Source organism: Bombus huntii, chromosome 12 (assembly GCF_024542735.1).
Source record: "Bombus huntii isolate Logan2020A chromosome 12, iyBomHunt1.1, whole genome shotgun sequence".
In the NCBI taxonomy this organism is placed as follows: domain Eukaryota; kingdom Metazoa; phylum Arthropoda; class Insecta; order Hymenoptera; family Apidae; genus Bombus; species Bombus huntii.
In genome coordinates, this window is record NC_066249.1 from 4916561 (window position 1) to 4933469 (window position 16909).

The following is a 16909-nucleotide window of genomic DNA, read 5'->3' on the forward strand; positions in this document are numbered from 1 at the left end:
GCTTCCGTTTAATTACAAATTAACAGGTTTAATCAGGAAACTTGCCAGCTCGAGTAGCCCCGTATTTTCGCGTCAAGTAACACCAGCCTCCATTCCCGCAATATTATCACCATCGGCGCAGCGCAAACACGACCTATAGGCAACCGCATCGTTCATCGCCACCTTATTGGCTAAACTTGCTAACTAATTTTATTAAAACGCCTCCCCTCTCTTGAATTTCATTCAAGAACCTCGTTACTCTCATCTTCGTGATTACGCTACTCGCAAGTCGCAATTGAGAAAGACGACAGAACAGAGCGAGAGAAGGAATCTTTATCTCTGACAGAAACCGGCATCGCCATTACTACTGGCTTCTTCGAGATGTCCAGTTTGCTCGGGCTGTTTGAACGAGATAATAAGATCGTAATGAACGTTGTCTTTCTCGTGTTGGTTCTTTTTTTTTTTTCGTTTAAAATTAACGTCTTCCGTCGGTAGTTGTTCAGGATGCAGGCGATTCGCTTTGCTTCGAGATAAGAGAGAGAGAAAGAGAGACAACGCGAATCTCTTTTGCTCCGGACATAAAGGCGACGAGGCGAAGAAAACGGAGGACGCTTCGAAGGAAAAGAAGTTGACGAAAAAGAAAACAGAGCCGGGAACGCGGATAAAAAGTTGGCGTAGTAAAATACTGCCTCGATGTTTATTTAGTTTCACGCTTTCTCTGCAGCTCGTGGTGTTCATAGAGGTCTTGGTTACCGCGTACTGCTACGGAACACGGAATATCGTAGTAAATTACGGTGTTTGGGACGTTTATAGCTCCGTTGTTCTGCCGATAACGATCTGTTCGCTTGAAAATATTCCCCCGTATCTTTCTCCTGGCGCATGAATCCTTGCCTCGCAAATCATTTACCGAGACGAAGCGTGTCGACTCGAACGGATTCCTGGATACGTTTTGCCCCTAACCATCTCTAAGATGCGCAGATATCATCGAGACAACATATAAAGATCGTCGGACACGAGTCGACAATTTCCAGTGATGATTTCGTCACGCGTACACTCGGCAATAATAATCCAAAACCGTAACAGCCATTAGCGATCGTACACTCGATTCGACACGCCTGCTACTTTTATTGAAATTGTAATTTATGGAGAAAACACATCTGCGTAATAAAGCGCGGGTCATTAATTTTTCTGGCGCGGCAGCCGCGACTGGAAGGGGAGTAATATTTTCGCGCGCGTTTTACCTCTGGTCGCGTCTACCTCGGCCGGTATTCACCGTTCACCACCACTTAATGTCCCGTTGCTCCGGCAGAAACAGTTAAATCGTAGCTGAGTTTGGTGTTCTTTTAACGATCCTCCTTTTTCTCTTTCGTCGTCGCTACGTTTTCCCCGTTCCGAACGTTGCCTCGCACCAACAACCAAGCGAAAAGGTTTTGCCTTATCCACGGCCAGCCAACACTCTCGAATTTTACGGCTTTCGTTTGTTTTGATCGCGGGCTACGTTCAAAGTTTGACAACCAACCACTTAGCTTCGCGTCTCGGCGTATCGATAGAATGGTAACGACAGTGTCTGACCGAGACGGCCGTGTTCTACTTGCTCCTTGAGCACGTTACCGAGTACGAAACCTTTATTACAACTATTGGAATTAGTTACTCGACTGGAGATTGATAATTTTGTAGAAAATTTTCCAGAATTTCCTCGAATTCTTGATCGCGTGGATTATTTTATTGGCACGAGATCGAATTACGCGAACCTGTTTTTACGACATGGACGCGCTCAACGCGATCAGTTTTTTGGCATTAAGCCATCGTTGCCAAAAACAACCGCGCTACTCGGTAAATCGATATACCGGGTGACCGATCGCGAAACAAATTGCGCAATCGATAAATTGTAATTATTCGACAGGAGTCTGGTCTGACAGGTTTTAAAAATCATTACAAACCCGTACTCCAGCTGTTATTTGATTATTCGTCGAACGAAATCAGTGATTAAATAAAAAGGATGGATACGAACAAGATCGATCGTCACGATAATATTTATTTTCGGTGAGTTCGCTGAACAAGAATAATTTCTTTATTTATCGTTGATGGCGATAAGGCTTTGATATCAAAAAATGGAAGAAGAAAAAGAAAACGGAAAGGTGAAACATTAGCGGCGGTATTTCTAGGTCGGAAAGTTGACACGAATCGTTCGATATTGTAAAATCAAGTGCAACCCGATATTGACTCGCCGTTAATAAAATGGCAATATTAAATTATCGGGAGCACAATATTACGTCGATATTGGGTAAATGTTTAATATGCAGATACCAGAGTAATCGATACGGAACAAATAAAAATGTAATTTCGCGCAGTTGTGTTCTACGTTCGGTGCACCACAGCGTATCGGGTTATGCGCATCTACGTTAATCAACGTGTTCCTATTGGTCGTAATTTATTATTGTAAGTTATGAAACGACGCGGCTCGGTGTGGCAGCTCTGGCTACTCTCCTTCCTTTCTCTCTTTTTTCGTTTTCGTTTTTTAACGCGTACATATGTATCGCGATGTTACGTACAACAAAACTAGCGATACTCACGGTGGTGGATTTAGTCGAGGAGTGGGCTTGCCACGCGCACTTCTATTTAAACGTACGAGCTTATCGTGGCAAAGGGGGATCAAAGTGACAGGTAAGAAGCGCGACAAGACGAATTTCATCAAAGTTGTCGGCCGAAGGGGAGGCTATCTAGATGTTGTTTTTTCTTCGCCAGCAAACGTTTCCACCGCTGTCCCATTTCGGTGACAAATGTTTTTAGAGAAGACAGAAGAGAGGAGGGGACGAAGAAATTGATGGGCAAAATTAGAATCGTTGTTTATTCTAACGCTCACGCGGCGTATTACGCCGAATCTCGAAGAGAATAGAACGAGCATGAATTTTTGCATAAATATTTTTGACGGAAAATTCCACTTACATAATCACGCACCGGTGTTCGGCGCGGTATCTTTCAGCCGGTTTTTCTGTACCCCGGTAGCGGTAGATCGCGACCGGATATCGGCGTCCAACAGCTGCTAATGAACTCCATTGAAATGAATCGTCGAACCGATGATAATTAGCGTTCTACCGAGGTCCTCTGGCTGGACGGTCTTTCAGCGAGGCAATCGCGCGTCTCGCTCCCTCGAACGCGAAAATGGTGGATCGTAATTACAAAGCGGCGAGTTCCCGACGAGCAACATAGGTGGTCGGTTTTCGGAAAAGGGTAGCGAAGGCCTCAACCGGCTTTGCCAGTGACAGGTAGATGAAAAGCCTCGTTAAAATGTCCGCGATTCCGGAGCGAACGTGGGAGGATCGTGGAACCAAGATCGTAACCGGGAACACGATGAGAGTTATGTCAGGGGAGTTGAAACGCCGTTCTAAGCATCAGGACTAAGTTACTGCTCCGTAGACGAGCTTGATGCACGAACTAATTAAACAGAAATTTAATACGAAGGATTAATTTGCCCGATATTCCGTTTCTCAGCAAATGGAATCTCACGACGACTAAACGCTAGCCTTCGAGCTTCTTCGGTCCGCGTACCGAGCGTTTGGCAAACGTCTAACGTCTCTTATCGGTTATAGATTTCCGTCCGAATTGTCGCCATACGACCTGTCGTCGATCTTTATTTGTCTACGATAGGATTAAAAAGCGATCGAAGAACAACCACGACGAACGTTTGAGATTAAAACACCGTGTACAGTCAGTGGAATATCGATAGAATTCAAAAGCGATATCGTTATTTACGTAGGATCGTAGAAGTGCTAATTATTAGAGATGGAATGAAATTCAGTGTATTAACGTAGCCGTGGACAGACTCGCGTAGGAATGCAATGTATTTAACATCAAGATCCATTACACGAATTACACGCTCCTGACGACTCGATGACGAGACGGAAAAATGTGTCGGCGAAATGCGTGTCCATCGACGTGGCAAAGCTTTACGGCTTAATTACGACCACGTCACGTGGCTCGTTATACCAATTACGAATATTGTCGATATTTAAATAAACTCCGTTTTCCAGTCCAGTAAATAATCGGTTGAGTTTTCCAAGCGACCCGTTTATACGTACGTAGCGATGTTAACGAAGTTTATTTGCTCGAACACACACTGATGATCTGTAATAAGTAGAAACGAGAATCGTCCGACACTCGAAGAATTAAACGAAAATACGGTAATCTCGTTTTTGAATTTCCTCTTTCTCTTTCATTCTCTTCGATCGCGCGATTGGTAACCGCACTTACTTTACGTCGAATTATTCGAATCGCGCGTTATTTATCACGAATCGACAGACGTCCATCCGCCTCGCAATCTACCAGCCCGATAATATTTTGCCTGGCAAAGTTGAACCGGTTGCTCCACTGCATGCGAGCTTGTACTTTCCAACTTTACGGCGACCGCGGACTTTGATCTGTCGATGTTTGTAACCGCCGAAATATCCAAATTTGCCGAGACAGTGGGAAGATGTGTAATACGGAAATGGTAGAAAACGTGCGTAAAACTGAAACTTTGCCGCCGTATTCTGTATCATTCACGGCAACGCTGGTCGATCGAGAGGAACGAAACGTAAGTAACATTGACACGCGAGCTTTTACCTCGCGATATCAAAAGAGAATAATCCTCGAAGGTATTTACAGCGTAGCGAAACCTGGCGTTCACGATTAATCGACCAAACGATGTTTTACGATAGGAGAGCACGTTCCCTGGAAAAAATTTTGTTACTTTCACAGAAAAAGCACATGGCATTGTGCGAGTCAGTGAGGGGATTAAAGAAAAGAGAGTGGCACGCAGAGGGATTTGGTGTACACTAACGGTTCGTTACAAGCGTAGCCGAAGGTTCGCCGTTGGTCGAAAGCTACGCTTTTGCGAAGAGAGAGGTCACTCGCAAACCTGGCGCGCATACAAAGATAGCGGTACATACAGGGAGCAGCAGCGGCTACATAAACGATGACGGAGCGCAGACGACAGCCAAAACCCGCGAGCGTTTTAATCTACCGCCCGGCAAAGCTATTATTCGCTACCGGTGGAAGTCATTTCGAGATGGTACACGTTCGTCCGACTTCCTGTGCGGTGTTCCGCCGCGAGAAACAATGGAAATTAGAACTTTACTCGGTGAGTCGCGTCCGACCCGAGCGAAATCTATACGTTATCGCTTTATTCGGGCTAATCACGCGCTGCGCTCGCGCGCTGCCTTTGAATCGCAGTTACGTTTTCAACGGTTAAATCTACCGACCGAAACCCTTCGTTTGCTTGGCTGCGAGACCCGCGAATAACGAATGCGCGATAAAAAGAAAAACGCTGGAATTTGGCAACGATGGCTATCCACTTATTGAAAACGGTACACGTCCATTTACGGTCAGATAATTTGTGCGACATTTGGCAGCTGTTTCTTTACTCCTGTGGCGAGGTTTCCTCGATAATTACCAGTTCCCAGTTGGTGCGGATGCCCTAACCTTTTTCTACCCGTTGCTCCCTTTGGTCGATCAGCGAACGCGTTAATCTCCATCTTCGACGTTCCAACAGATCCGACGTTATATTATACCTTGATAGGATACCCGGCTACCATCCATTTCCTTAATCGTACCTCCTGGAAACTTTTAACGATTCCGCCTCGATGAAAGCGTAATATTGATCTTTCTTGTATCGTTATGGATGAACCGTGTACCATCGACCGCTACACTTCTTCGGCTAAGGAACCTTCCGAAAGATTGCAAGACGCGACACGATACCGAAAGACGTATCGATCGGACGAATCCGAGGTATATGTTGGTTACCTCGATACCTTTTAAACGACAAGTAGGTATCCGCGTGGTAATTTAGCACAAATCATTCCGGGCATAGCAGATCGATACCCGGGAAACTTCGATTATAGTCGGAAATATTCGACAGTTTGAGCTTTAGCGTAAAGAGGCAACATAGATTTCTGGAGATGTCGGTTGACGGATTTATGGGCGATCTGCGATCGAAGAAGAGGCAGCCGAAACTGGAAAGCAAGACACGGCAAGCGAAATTTGGCCAGGAACACGTATGATTTACCGCTTTATTTAAAGGCTATTAGCGGTTAACGAGAAGGTTGACATATCCACTTTTCCACCGCGAGAACAATTTAGTAGCAGGTTGCACGCCAACTCCGCCCTCGCCCTCTCCTATGAGTTATCATCCTTTGAAAACACGGTTGTACATCTTCCGAAACATTAATCTTACAGGAATCCCTGCACGCTGCGTGCCGCGCACGGTACATGACAGCACGAAATAAAGCCCTTCGTATTTGTAAACGACCAGCTGGCCCGGTACCTCGTTAAAGCTTAACGTCGGCCACTTTGAAACAGGCTCGAATTTCCAATTGGTCTAATTCCGTGGAGCGAGTCAGCGCCAAAGAGTCGCACGGATCGAATAATTAGCGCGCGAGGATGCCGCGAAAATTCACCGAACTGCCCTAGGAACACGCTCGCCTGCTAATGGGAGCTGACATTTTTTTCTTTTTTCGCCGATTTTTGCGCGACGCACGGAATAGCCCGTTCACCATGTTCGACCGTCTCGAAATTACTCGGCAGCAACGGGAAAGCGACCCCTCTAATGAGCGAAACAATTTCAGCGGTGTATCAACCAGTGGCGAGATTCCGCTTCATTTGACTAGCTCTCCTCTCCGTGAAGGCGGAACGTGATAATAGATTGCTCGCTGCGAAACTATTTACCGATTTAAACGTTCTATAAATCTTGCCTACCGGTTGGACGAAGATTTTACTTAAGGGCAGAGGGGACGAGCTACGTGCACTCCCCTCTGCTGACGCAGAAATTTATCGCTTTATTTAAGGGGCTACGAGACGCAACGGACTACGACGCACACTCGCTTTTGCACCCGGCCGAGTATTTACTGTGTTCGTGCACGCCAACGACCACGATACTCTTTCACTCTATATCGTCTTCACCAGCAAACCAAGAACCCGAAGAAACTTCCCCGCCGAACCCTTTCCCGATCAAATATTTATGAAACCGATACTACGCGGATCCGAGAACGGCCCAATAATTACGTACGAGACAGAGGGGAATCGAGTAAATACATCGGCAGGTCCGCGACGATCTTGGCTGTTTTTTTCTGTTCGTCGTCGCGAACTTTTGCTACTCGTTGCCGCCACCTTCGTAAATGAATTTTCGTAGCCAACGAAAGCGAGGAGACAGAAGGATTGATAGTCCGATCTCAAGGTTAGAAAATACGTGTGTTCGAGGTATGAAAGACGATTGATCGCACTCGCATGGCGAACGTGGCACCGACAACGAGGAAACCACGTATCGAGACGAGCCTCGGAGAAAATTGACCCGGGTCAGGTGAGACGTATCGTTTCTTAACACGCGATTTTGTCCACGCTCATGCTCGACCAAACTTTCCAAGGAATTTCCACGAGCTGGCGGCCACGTTATGAGCTAAATCGCGAGCCAGTGAGGAAGAATCGATGAGATACTGTTTAACGCCGCTGATCGCGACTTTATTATCAAACGAACTGAGTTGTCTGGGATAAGTGAAAAATACAAGCGCTAGGAAATTCCCGACGAGAATAGAAGGCAAAGTGGTCGATCGATCCGGTCGACGATCGAAAAAGGACGAACGAAGAGCACGAAAGGTCTTTCCACTGCGAATCGATTCCTATTTTTCGAAACGGAATTAAGATAAAGCTGAAACGTTGGGAAGGTTCGTTGGGACGTTTAAATTTCCGGCGGACGAATGCTTGCAATTCTCTAATGTATCCTATTCGATTCGATCGATGCAGTTAGACGAACCATATCCCGAGCAAGGAGCAAAGAGGAAGAAACGAGCGACGATTCCCGGTTTCCTTTCCGCGTGGTCGACCGAAATCGCGCGCGCGGAAAAGTCGTAGTCTAGGTCAGATTAGCGTAAAAGATTTAAAGCGGTCGATCGAAAGTACGCGTGGAATTTGTGTGCAGACCAATTTCGACCGACCATAATCCGGACGCGTAAACGTTCCAGATAAAAAGACACCTGCCAGCGGAAATGACCGATCATCCCGAAACATCTCGTTGTACCGCGTATGCATCGCGCTCGTTCCGACCGCATCGCAATAAATAACCGGCTTTAGAGTGGGCCATGGATACTTCCTTCCGATTGTCCGACTTGCCCTTGCTTTTACTACTGTCGTTAACGATCCTCGTCGAGCGCTCTTTGTTGTTTTCCCTTTCTCGCGTTCGCGTGCGAGTACTCGTGAAATTTTATTGAAACGTACCGTTTCTTTCGCGAACGAGTGTACCGCTGTTGTGCACCGCTTTCCACGAAAACAAAACCTTTCGTGCATTTAGAAATACTCGTCTCGCATGACAGCTACACCCTCGCCTGGCCTTTATATCGTACGAATAAAGCAACGACCGCGTAAAATAATCGCGTATAAAGGCCAACCATTTTCACGTTCTGTAACGAAAGTTCTCTTTTCGATTCGTAAGTTCCGGCTCGTCGTTGCCTTCGTCGCTGACATTTACGAAAGTCGCGGAATAATCGCACGTCCTTGAGAGTCGACAAAAAACTTCTCTTACCGCTTGATCGATCAAAAGAAGGAACATCTCGTGACACGTGCAAGAGTAGGTTGACCGACTTTCCCTCGGTCCATATCTTTTCCTCTCTCCTTTCAACCGGTCTTCCGTTTTTCTTTCATTCGCGCCTGCTGCTCCTCTCTTCTGTTCTACCCCATCCTCCCTTCTTCCTCGTTCTCTCCGTGTTCGTGGAAAGGCTCTTTGAATGACCGCATACGACTACACGCTTATCTAAGGAGAACCCTTTTATGTTAGGAATTCATCGACATGAAGGCACGGAAACGCCAGAAGCGACGCGCAGTCGGCAAATGTCACGTGAACGTAATTTATTTACGAGACGAAGAAGAACGGCAGTTCGATCGGTTGTCTGATGCGAAAAACGTTATGGAATCGATCACCTTTATCGGTCAGTCTACCGTATTGCATGGTGAATCGTACGGTTTGCAGAAATTAACGGTGTTCGATATCGGAGAAAACAGGTGCGAGAGTTGCGCTTCTTCAAGCTCGATCCTTCGCCCAGAGACCAACATGCGAAACGCGTTAAGGAATATTTAACAGCGTAAACGCATCTGCCCGCGTTTGCCCTAGGGAATACCATCCTTTCATCTTTATTCTTAGATCCAAGGCAGCGACTGTCGAACAATAAACGTAACGCGAATTTTATTTTCGCTCTTAGTCACTTCGTCGCGCGGCTCGTACCACGGCATAATAAAACCTTTTATATCGTAGCCCTACGTTGGCTCGGTATCTTCACGAAGAGACGACTAGAAGCGCAGAAACTGTTCTTTCCCGCTATTGTCGAAGCTGCACGATATATTTCGCGGACATGCTGCTCGCGTGACTTCGCCATGGACATAATAAAAGCCCGAGATCCGTCCCCGTTCCCCGTTCCCCGTTCCATCGTTGCTTCTCCATTACCACGCTTCACTCCGATTGGACACGTTTCTTTAAGGGTCTTGCTACCCTCTCGACCGCAGTAGATTGGCTGCTCGCGAAGTTGCTCGTTTTCTCGACGGTCGCGGAAAAGGCCACGTTCCCACGGGTCCCAAGAGCGCATCGTGTCGCGTGACCAGAGGTGTAACGAGCTGCGCGTTCGTTGCTCGCACCGACAGTGGCTAATGGAGCCGTGTCACCGAGGAAATGCGCTCCGACTCACTTATCGTGACCGTGATCGTTGGTCCGCGATCGTCCGACGATTAAGTCTGCGCAAAATCGAATACGAGGGAAATTTTCTATCACGTTTTTCTTCGTATTCCTCTCGCAAAAGAGGGAAGGGAAAAAAAGAAAAAAGGAACTGGCGAGTTCGTTTGGAATTCAATTTTTCGCAAGCCCGATCTCAAGTGCTTGGCGAAATTTTTCCGAAACGATCCCGACCATCTTGCGGAGAAACGGCGAATAGAGGGAAAGAAAGGGAGTTGGTCTGGTGAGCAGCGTTTAAATTGGTAAGAACGCGGTAAAAGCGAGAACCGTCTGCTCGCGGGTTCGTCGTTTAACGATCTCGTATTATATGCAGTAGAACACCCGCTTTAATTAAAGATTATGATGCGTGAAATGAAAGCGAGCTGGACAGACGAATCCTTTAGTTTTTGTTCGTTTCTATAAAGGCAACGGTCATGGCTAGGGCAGGGCGGGGGTGGGCGATACAGAGGGAGGTAATAGACCGAAGGCGAAAGACGCCTCATAGCCTGAAATTGAAGGCGATCTACGGAAAATGATACCGCGAGCGACGAGGTTAGCGAAGAAAACTTTCTTCCTGACGATTGCTGTATCTTGGCCTCGCGGCTCTCGACACCGAATCGCCTCGTCTTTCGATCCTTTTTACAATTGGACATCGAGAAACAAAAAGTTAAGTGTCCCAGACGAGAAATTTCTTCGCTGTGACATCCTTCTTTGTAGCCAGAGACGCAGCTGACCCGACCTCAACGAGCAATTTCCTAGGTTGAACAACTCGTTCGAGTGGAAGTCCGGATTCCGGAGCGGAAACGAGGAATTGCGCGAAAAGTCGATATCGACGGCAAGGTAGATAGGACAACCATACGGCGCGATTAACGAGACTTGCTATCGTTCGTTGGTTTCGTCGACCAGCCGGTGTGAACATAGTCCGTTCGTTAAAAACGGAAACGAGCGGCCTCTTTCTAAATTGGCGCATAGCCGAAATTAAAGAAGCAGAAATATTGTAGAAAAGTAGTAAATTCATCGTCATCCTTATCTTTTCACGAAGCAACTATAGCTTCTTCTTTGCGGCTGTGTCGTACAACGTCGGAGTAATTTTTTCAACGAAATCTCTGGAACGCGTGCGTCGTTTATTTTCCACGAAACATTCGATTGTTCCGCCTTTTCGAACCAGACTTTTATAATAATGTTACGTGCGTGCGACGAAAACGGAGCCGAATCCGGCTTGTTACCGTTACGATCACTGCCACTGGCACGATTATTGGTCGCATTCTTCGCGACACACCAACTTTCCACTTCTTCATCTTTCTCCTCTTCTTTCTCTTTTCGCTCTCGAATACGCCGCGCTCGGTGAATTCGCCGTCTCGTTCTCTGTCTCCGCTATTATTCGGATTCAGTGCCGCGTAGTTATGGGAACACGATTGCAAGATGCTTCAAAGAAAATCTCCATTCCGTCGTCTTTCGAAGGTTCTTCGTTTTGATTGCCGCAGTATCATTTAATGACGACATCGCCCGTTACGCTTGCTTCGAATAACAACCAACGGAAACGAGATTTATGTTTGAACGAGTCTCCTTCGACGATCCTCAAAGAGACATTTTCATTCTGATCGCATCCTCAGACATCTTTTTATCTCGAAAAGCGTCTGCTGATTGGTGATTCTCGATCAAATCGTCGAAACTAGTCGAGGGCTCGAGAAATCCTCGCGTCTTCCCGAAAACAGAAACTCCGATCATCGAGTGCATAGATCGAGTCTGGTAATTTTCGTAACTACCTTTCGTAATGGACAATCTGCAGGCATAACGGATATTTCGCGCGACGATGCTTAACGTCCATTTGTTGCACTCCGGCTCTAACAATAGTTATTAGCGGTATGGCGCAACTATTCCCAAGATCGGAATTTACTTACTCGCTCTACCCAAATGGGCGAACTGCTTCGACAAGGAAAGATCTTCCAACTCAATGTTCCAACCATCTACGATGCTGTCGCACAGACAAAGAAAATGTCGCTCGAACGCAACCAGCGTGGCGGAGATGCTGCATCAAGTGTTATCGGGACTCGATGGCACGTCTAAATTGAAATTCACGCGACACCCTTCGCCGACGTGTTTTGAAAACACGTGTATAGAAAGGAGAGCGGATTAAACAAGTTTTGTTTCATTGTGGCAGCAGCTGTCTCATTAAATCTGTACGAGTCGTCGTCGATGCACGTCAACCGGCGCTGTCAATGAACGTACACCATCAGAGGTTTCTATCATTACATTGCATCCTATTATATATATGCAACCTTTCGAACGACCATACAGCGATTGCTTCGACGATAATTATTTCTCTACGGCAATATCGTGATCGTAAGGAGAAAAGGAACGAAGAGAAAGCGCGCGATATAATGCTCGAGGAAAGATGCGATCGGGCCGGAAGAAGCGAAAACGTGGAAAGATTCGAGAAGGTCGACCAAAAAGGGGAACAGATTCCTCGGACGTTGAGAATCACTCTCCAATTTCCTCGCATTCACGGGCGGACAGTTCAGAGGATGGTTGCCGCGCGGCTTCCTAAAACTTGCAATTTTCAATTCATCGTTCGTCGACATCGCTGTGCCACGGTGCAACTTTCCTAGAAATATTTAACGTCCTAACTACCGCTTTTGAGACGCGATTCCTCGTTCGTCGTCGATTTTATCTTGCCTAAATAGCCTCGACCACGTTTCATTTCAGAATCGAGAACAAACTTCGTAAATCCGTGTCCGTTACGTTTCGCGACCTCGACGTTGTTTCCGAGTATTCTAAGCACATAGCTACGAATTGGGAGAAAGAATCCGCGTCTTTCGCGCGTCTTCCATTCGATGCTTGTTCTTTGACCATTCAGCCCGGAACACGAGTCACTGCGAGTGCCCTTTTACATCTAACCATGGTTTTCCTTTCTTCTCTTTGCTCTTCCATTCCGTTGGCTCGGACGTCTAGTGATACTACTGAAAATATTGGTGCAACGCTCCCTGCCAACCCAGGTATCTGTAAACGTACTTATGGAGGAAGGAAAAGAATCGTGAGATTGTACGCGACTAATAGATAATAAAGCAGAATAATAAACGAGAAATCAGCCAAGCTGATAATATAATAGCAATAACATAGATCGTTTGGCCGATGGCCGATCAAACATGGGAAAAATTAAGCCGAATTAAAGGGGTGTCCTGAGTTAGAATGTTCTGAAACAGCGTTTTTTGTGAGTTTTTTTAGAAGGGAAAGAAAGAAATGAAGTTATTGAATTTTGAGTATGGTTTTATATATATTTAACGAAGACAAAAAAATTTTTTTTTAAAGTAAAAAGATCTCTAAGCCTATTTCATGAGCGTCTTGTCGCTGCAGTCTTCGATCGGCGGGAATGATACACCTCGTAATTTTGATTGGAACAAAAAACCAAAAAAGGATTAAATTATTATATATTTTTGTTCTGGGTGAACTAAACAAAGGCAGAAAAAAGTTTATTTAATTGTTATAGCACCTTAAAGTTTTTTTTAAAAAACACATTCTTTTTTAAACCTGCCAAAATGTGTAATTTCACATTTTTTTCTGCCTTTGTTTAGTTCAAAAGATGCGTTACGCAGACGTTCGTTATTCTTATCAACACCTATCCCTAGAGCGCTCTTCATCGCGCACGAGTTTCTCATCGGCAACGAGTAAGCATTTGCGAATCGCGTTGTACATTCCAGGATAATACAAATAGCGTTTTAGCCGGTAAAATTTTCGATACGTTTCGGAGAAATAGAAGGTCGAAATAGCGAGTGTACGGTTGAAAATGCAGGAATGATCAACGTTCGACGGCTATCGGTGTTCCATCTGGAAACGGGGAAACAATCGGAACAGAGATACAGCTGGCGAAATAGCCGGTGCTTATCGCCCCGATACGATACAGAATGGCGTGCATCGATTAAAAGTAACTGCGTTCCGGCTATTCAACGTGAATTATCAACGTGAGTTAATTGATTCCTAATCACTAGGAACGCGCGTCCGAACTCATTTATTGAATCACACATTCCTCTATCTGTAGCCAACGCGGCGCGGCACGGTTCGATGCGCCGTTTTATGTTGCTAGTGGGACACAGCTAAACTAAATACACCGAATAATGGAATCGATGCTTGCAATCGTCGTTCGTCCAATTTTTCACATTTCGTGTCCGGTTACTTTAAACAATCCTCCCACGCGAGAACGTAATTCTAAACGCCGGTGTCTGCAACTGTTGCAACGCAAGCAAGACATTAAACGAGTGTTTGGAGCGGAGCTGCGCGCTCGTTAATATTCCACGTATATTTAATGCAGCAGCATAATTAATTTCGTTGAACGGCTAGGTGGAAAGTAGTGCTGGTTTTTCTTTGTGTACGGCAGAGCTTCGAGAAACTTTCATCGAACGAAAAGCGCGCCAACGTTACACGTACACATTGAATCCGGGCTCGCTCGGTCTCGAAACGTGTAAAAGCAGCCGTATTACCGGAGGGAGGCCAGCAGCAAGAAGTAGCGGAACAGTTCGTCGACGAGCATTCAGAAATCGACGTCCGCGAGGAAAACGCTTTTCGATCGAGTCGGTTTATGTAAACGACGAAGAGACCGTTTACACGGTGTTGTCGGAAACAGCAAGTAACTTCGAATCGGCCCTTCCTAGTTGCTCTTCCACGACCTTCCCTTCCACGGCTGTCCAACCATCGTGCCGGACCACTGCAACGAAAACATCGCGCCGAGTTTTCCTCCGTCCCGCGAGGAAACTTTAATCATTGTCGTGCGCTTCTCTGCGACAACGTTGGTATTAATTAACGGTAATGAAAAATTCCCATTCCACACAGTGGAATGCGAAGGTACACGCTTCTTCAACCGATTACCGTTCGAACGATCCTTCGAATGCTTCTCGAAACAATACGATGGCAGTTAAATCGACGATCTCGTAAGTAACATCCAAGAGAGAGGTATCTTTGATTTCTTTTGAGTTGGCGCGCACGTAGCCTTTTTCTCTGGCACGTTTCCCGCCGTTTCGAAGACAAGCAGAACGAGGGAAAATACGTTGGGCGCGGCTTTCACGAGCGTGGCCGTTTTGTTGTTCCTCGTGTTCTCTCGCGCCCATTTAGATTCCGGTTCGAACAAGATAAAACGCGTAGAATGAAACCTGTCGAGCAAACAAGATTGAAGGAACTAATATAGTGGCTGGCGCGGATCGCGATAACCGGCATAACGAGGCAATTAAACGACGATTGCTTCGAGTTTTGCGTGACGCTGCGAATAAATGGGTTATCGCGACGATCTCTTGGCGAAAAAAAGGCGTTGGAAAGCTGCGCGATATAAAGGCGTTCGAAGCGGAAATCTATATTTTTTTATCGATTGTCCTGAAATAAAATTCCATTAGATAGCCTCAGATTTTGTATCACAGCGTAGGTAGGAAAGGAAAAAGAAAGGAATTAAGAGAATTCGGAAGAGAGGGAGAGAGGAAAGAAAAGAAAAATGATTTTTCGGCCGGCATCTGCTAATAAAATAAAGCTTCTTAGCGAGCTGGAGCCTTAGAGAGCCTGGAGTCCACGTATCGAACATATTGTTGCGATGACAAATATAGCAGAGCAACCACCGATGAAAATTGCAAAATTAACGATCGTAGCGGCGAAAAATTACACATTGATAGTTTACACATTACGGTGATAGTAACGCAAAAATATGTAGTCGAAGTGTGATCGATATTATTCGTGGCATGGACGTTTGATCGTTGGAAATCCAAATGGCTTGGAGGACGGAAAACGAGTGAAGAAGCGATTTATACGATTCGACGACGTGGAATATCGCCGATTTCCGTTTGGAATACACGAACGTCGAGCACGTGGAAAATGCTCAGTGACGACTAATGAAATTCTACGGAGATGATTATCGACCGAGTTGTCCGATCACAGTGAGAAATACAGCATCGAGATGAAGCTACCGAAAGCGTTAAAGCATCGACGAGGAATCGGTCGTCGGCCGTTCGATAGATTAATTGTCGGCAACGAATTGCTCGACGCGAACATGTGGAGAAAAAAACGTGATCTTGGAACTTATTATCGCATAGTAATTGGCTAAATAACCGAAATCGACTTTCCGTCTAGCAAGCGTCGAAAGAAACAGCTGTCGACTTGGCTCGGATTTCGTTGGAAACTCAGACTCTTCTGGTTTCTTCGATTACTCGTTCCCCTTCCTATTACCACCGGTTCCACTTCTCTCGTTTTTCTTTATTTTCCGTTTCTCTGGTTAAACGTGGTATTGTGTAACTTCGACCGACACAGATCGGACGTCGTTTCTGCGTTCGGAACTCGAAACGAGCAATTACGAACGGCTTTACCCTGCTCGAACTGGCGTATAAAAGAAACCGTTCCGTGCGAAAGAAGAATTTAGATTCGAAAGATGGTCGTTGAACTGGGATTAGCCGATGCAAATTATAAAACGGTCGATTGGCAAACCGGTTCTCAGGGGGGCTCGAAAGGATGTACGTATATCGGGAAAGGAAAAGGAGGTTTTTGGGTTAACGAACATGTAAACGTCGATAAATTCCTTGGTGCAGCGGAGCACCAAGGCAACGTTCCGGAATCATTCTGCAAACTACGTATCGCCTTTGTCGGTGACGCATGAGCATAGCCACGAAGCGTTTTCAGCGACGAAACGAACCGTTGTACGCTTAAACAACGGAAACGTTTCCCCCAAGGGCGTTTAACGAAATTATTTTGAAACGCAAAGAAGTACGTCCGCCTGATGTTCCCTGCAGTTCCATAGATGGTCCATTCTCTTTCTCTCGTATTCCACGTTTCATCCTTTCGCAACGAGCTGCCTTTCTCGCTCCGATGCTCCCACCTCTCCTACTTCGCTTCTCTTCTCTTTTCTTTGCACTCGCGTTCCCTTTTCTTTCCCTTTTTCTTCCGTTTCCCTATTTTTTGTCTCTGTTCCGCCTTTCTCTACACCCACCGATTCTCTCGGTCGACGAGCTTTAAAAACGACTCTCTTAAACCCGTTAGAATTACACCGGTCCTTCCCTCTTTCTCTCCCTTCTCCCCTTTCCCCCTCTCACTCTCTTTCTCTCTCTCGTTCACTATCTGGCTAGCTCTTCTTCTTTTTTCGGGGTAGTTCCCTCCTTCCACCCTGACCCACCTCGGTCTTCCAGTTGTCCCCACTTTCCCGCGTTTTCCTCGGAGTAAACAGAGCTCGAATAGCTCGCTGAT

At 46.1% G+C, this 16909-nt stretch overlaps 1 protein-coding gene across 2 annotated transcripts in view; it reads left to right on the forward strand.

Annotated features, from left to right (window-relative positions):
- Positions 1 to 16909, forward strand: part of LOC126871696 (nephrin-like) — a 253004-nt gene that overhangs the window by 135280 nt on the left and 100815 nt on the right. The window lies entirely within an intron of this gene.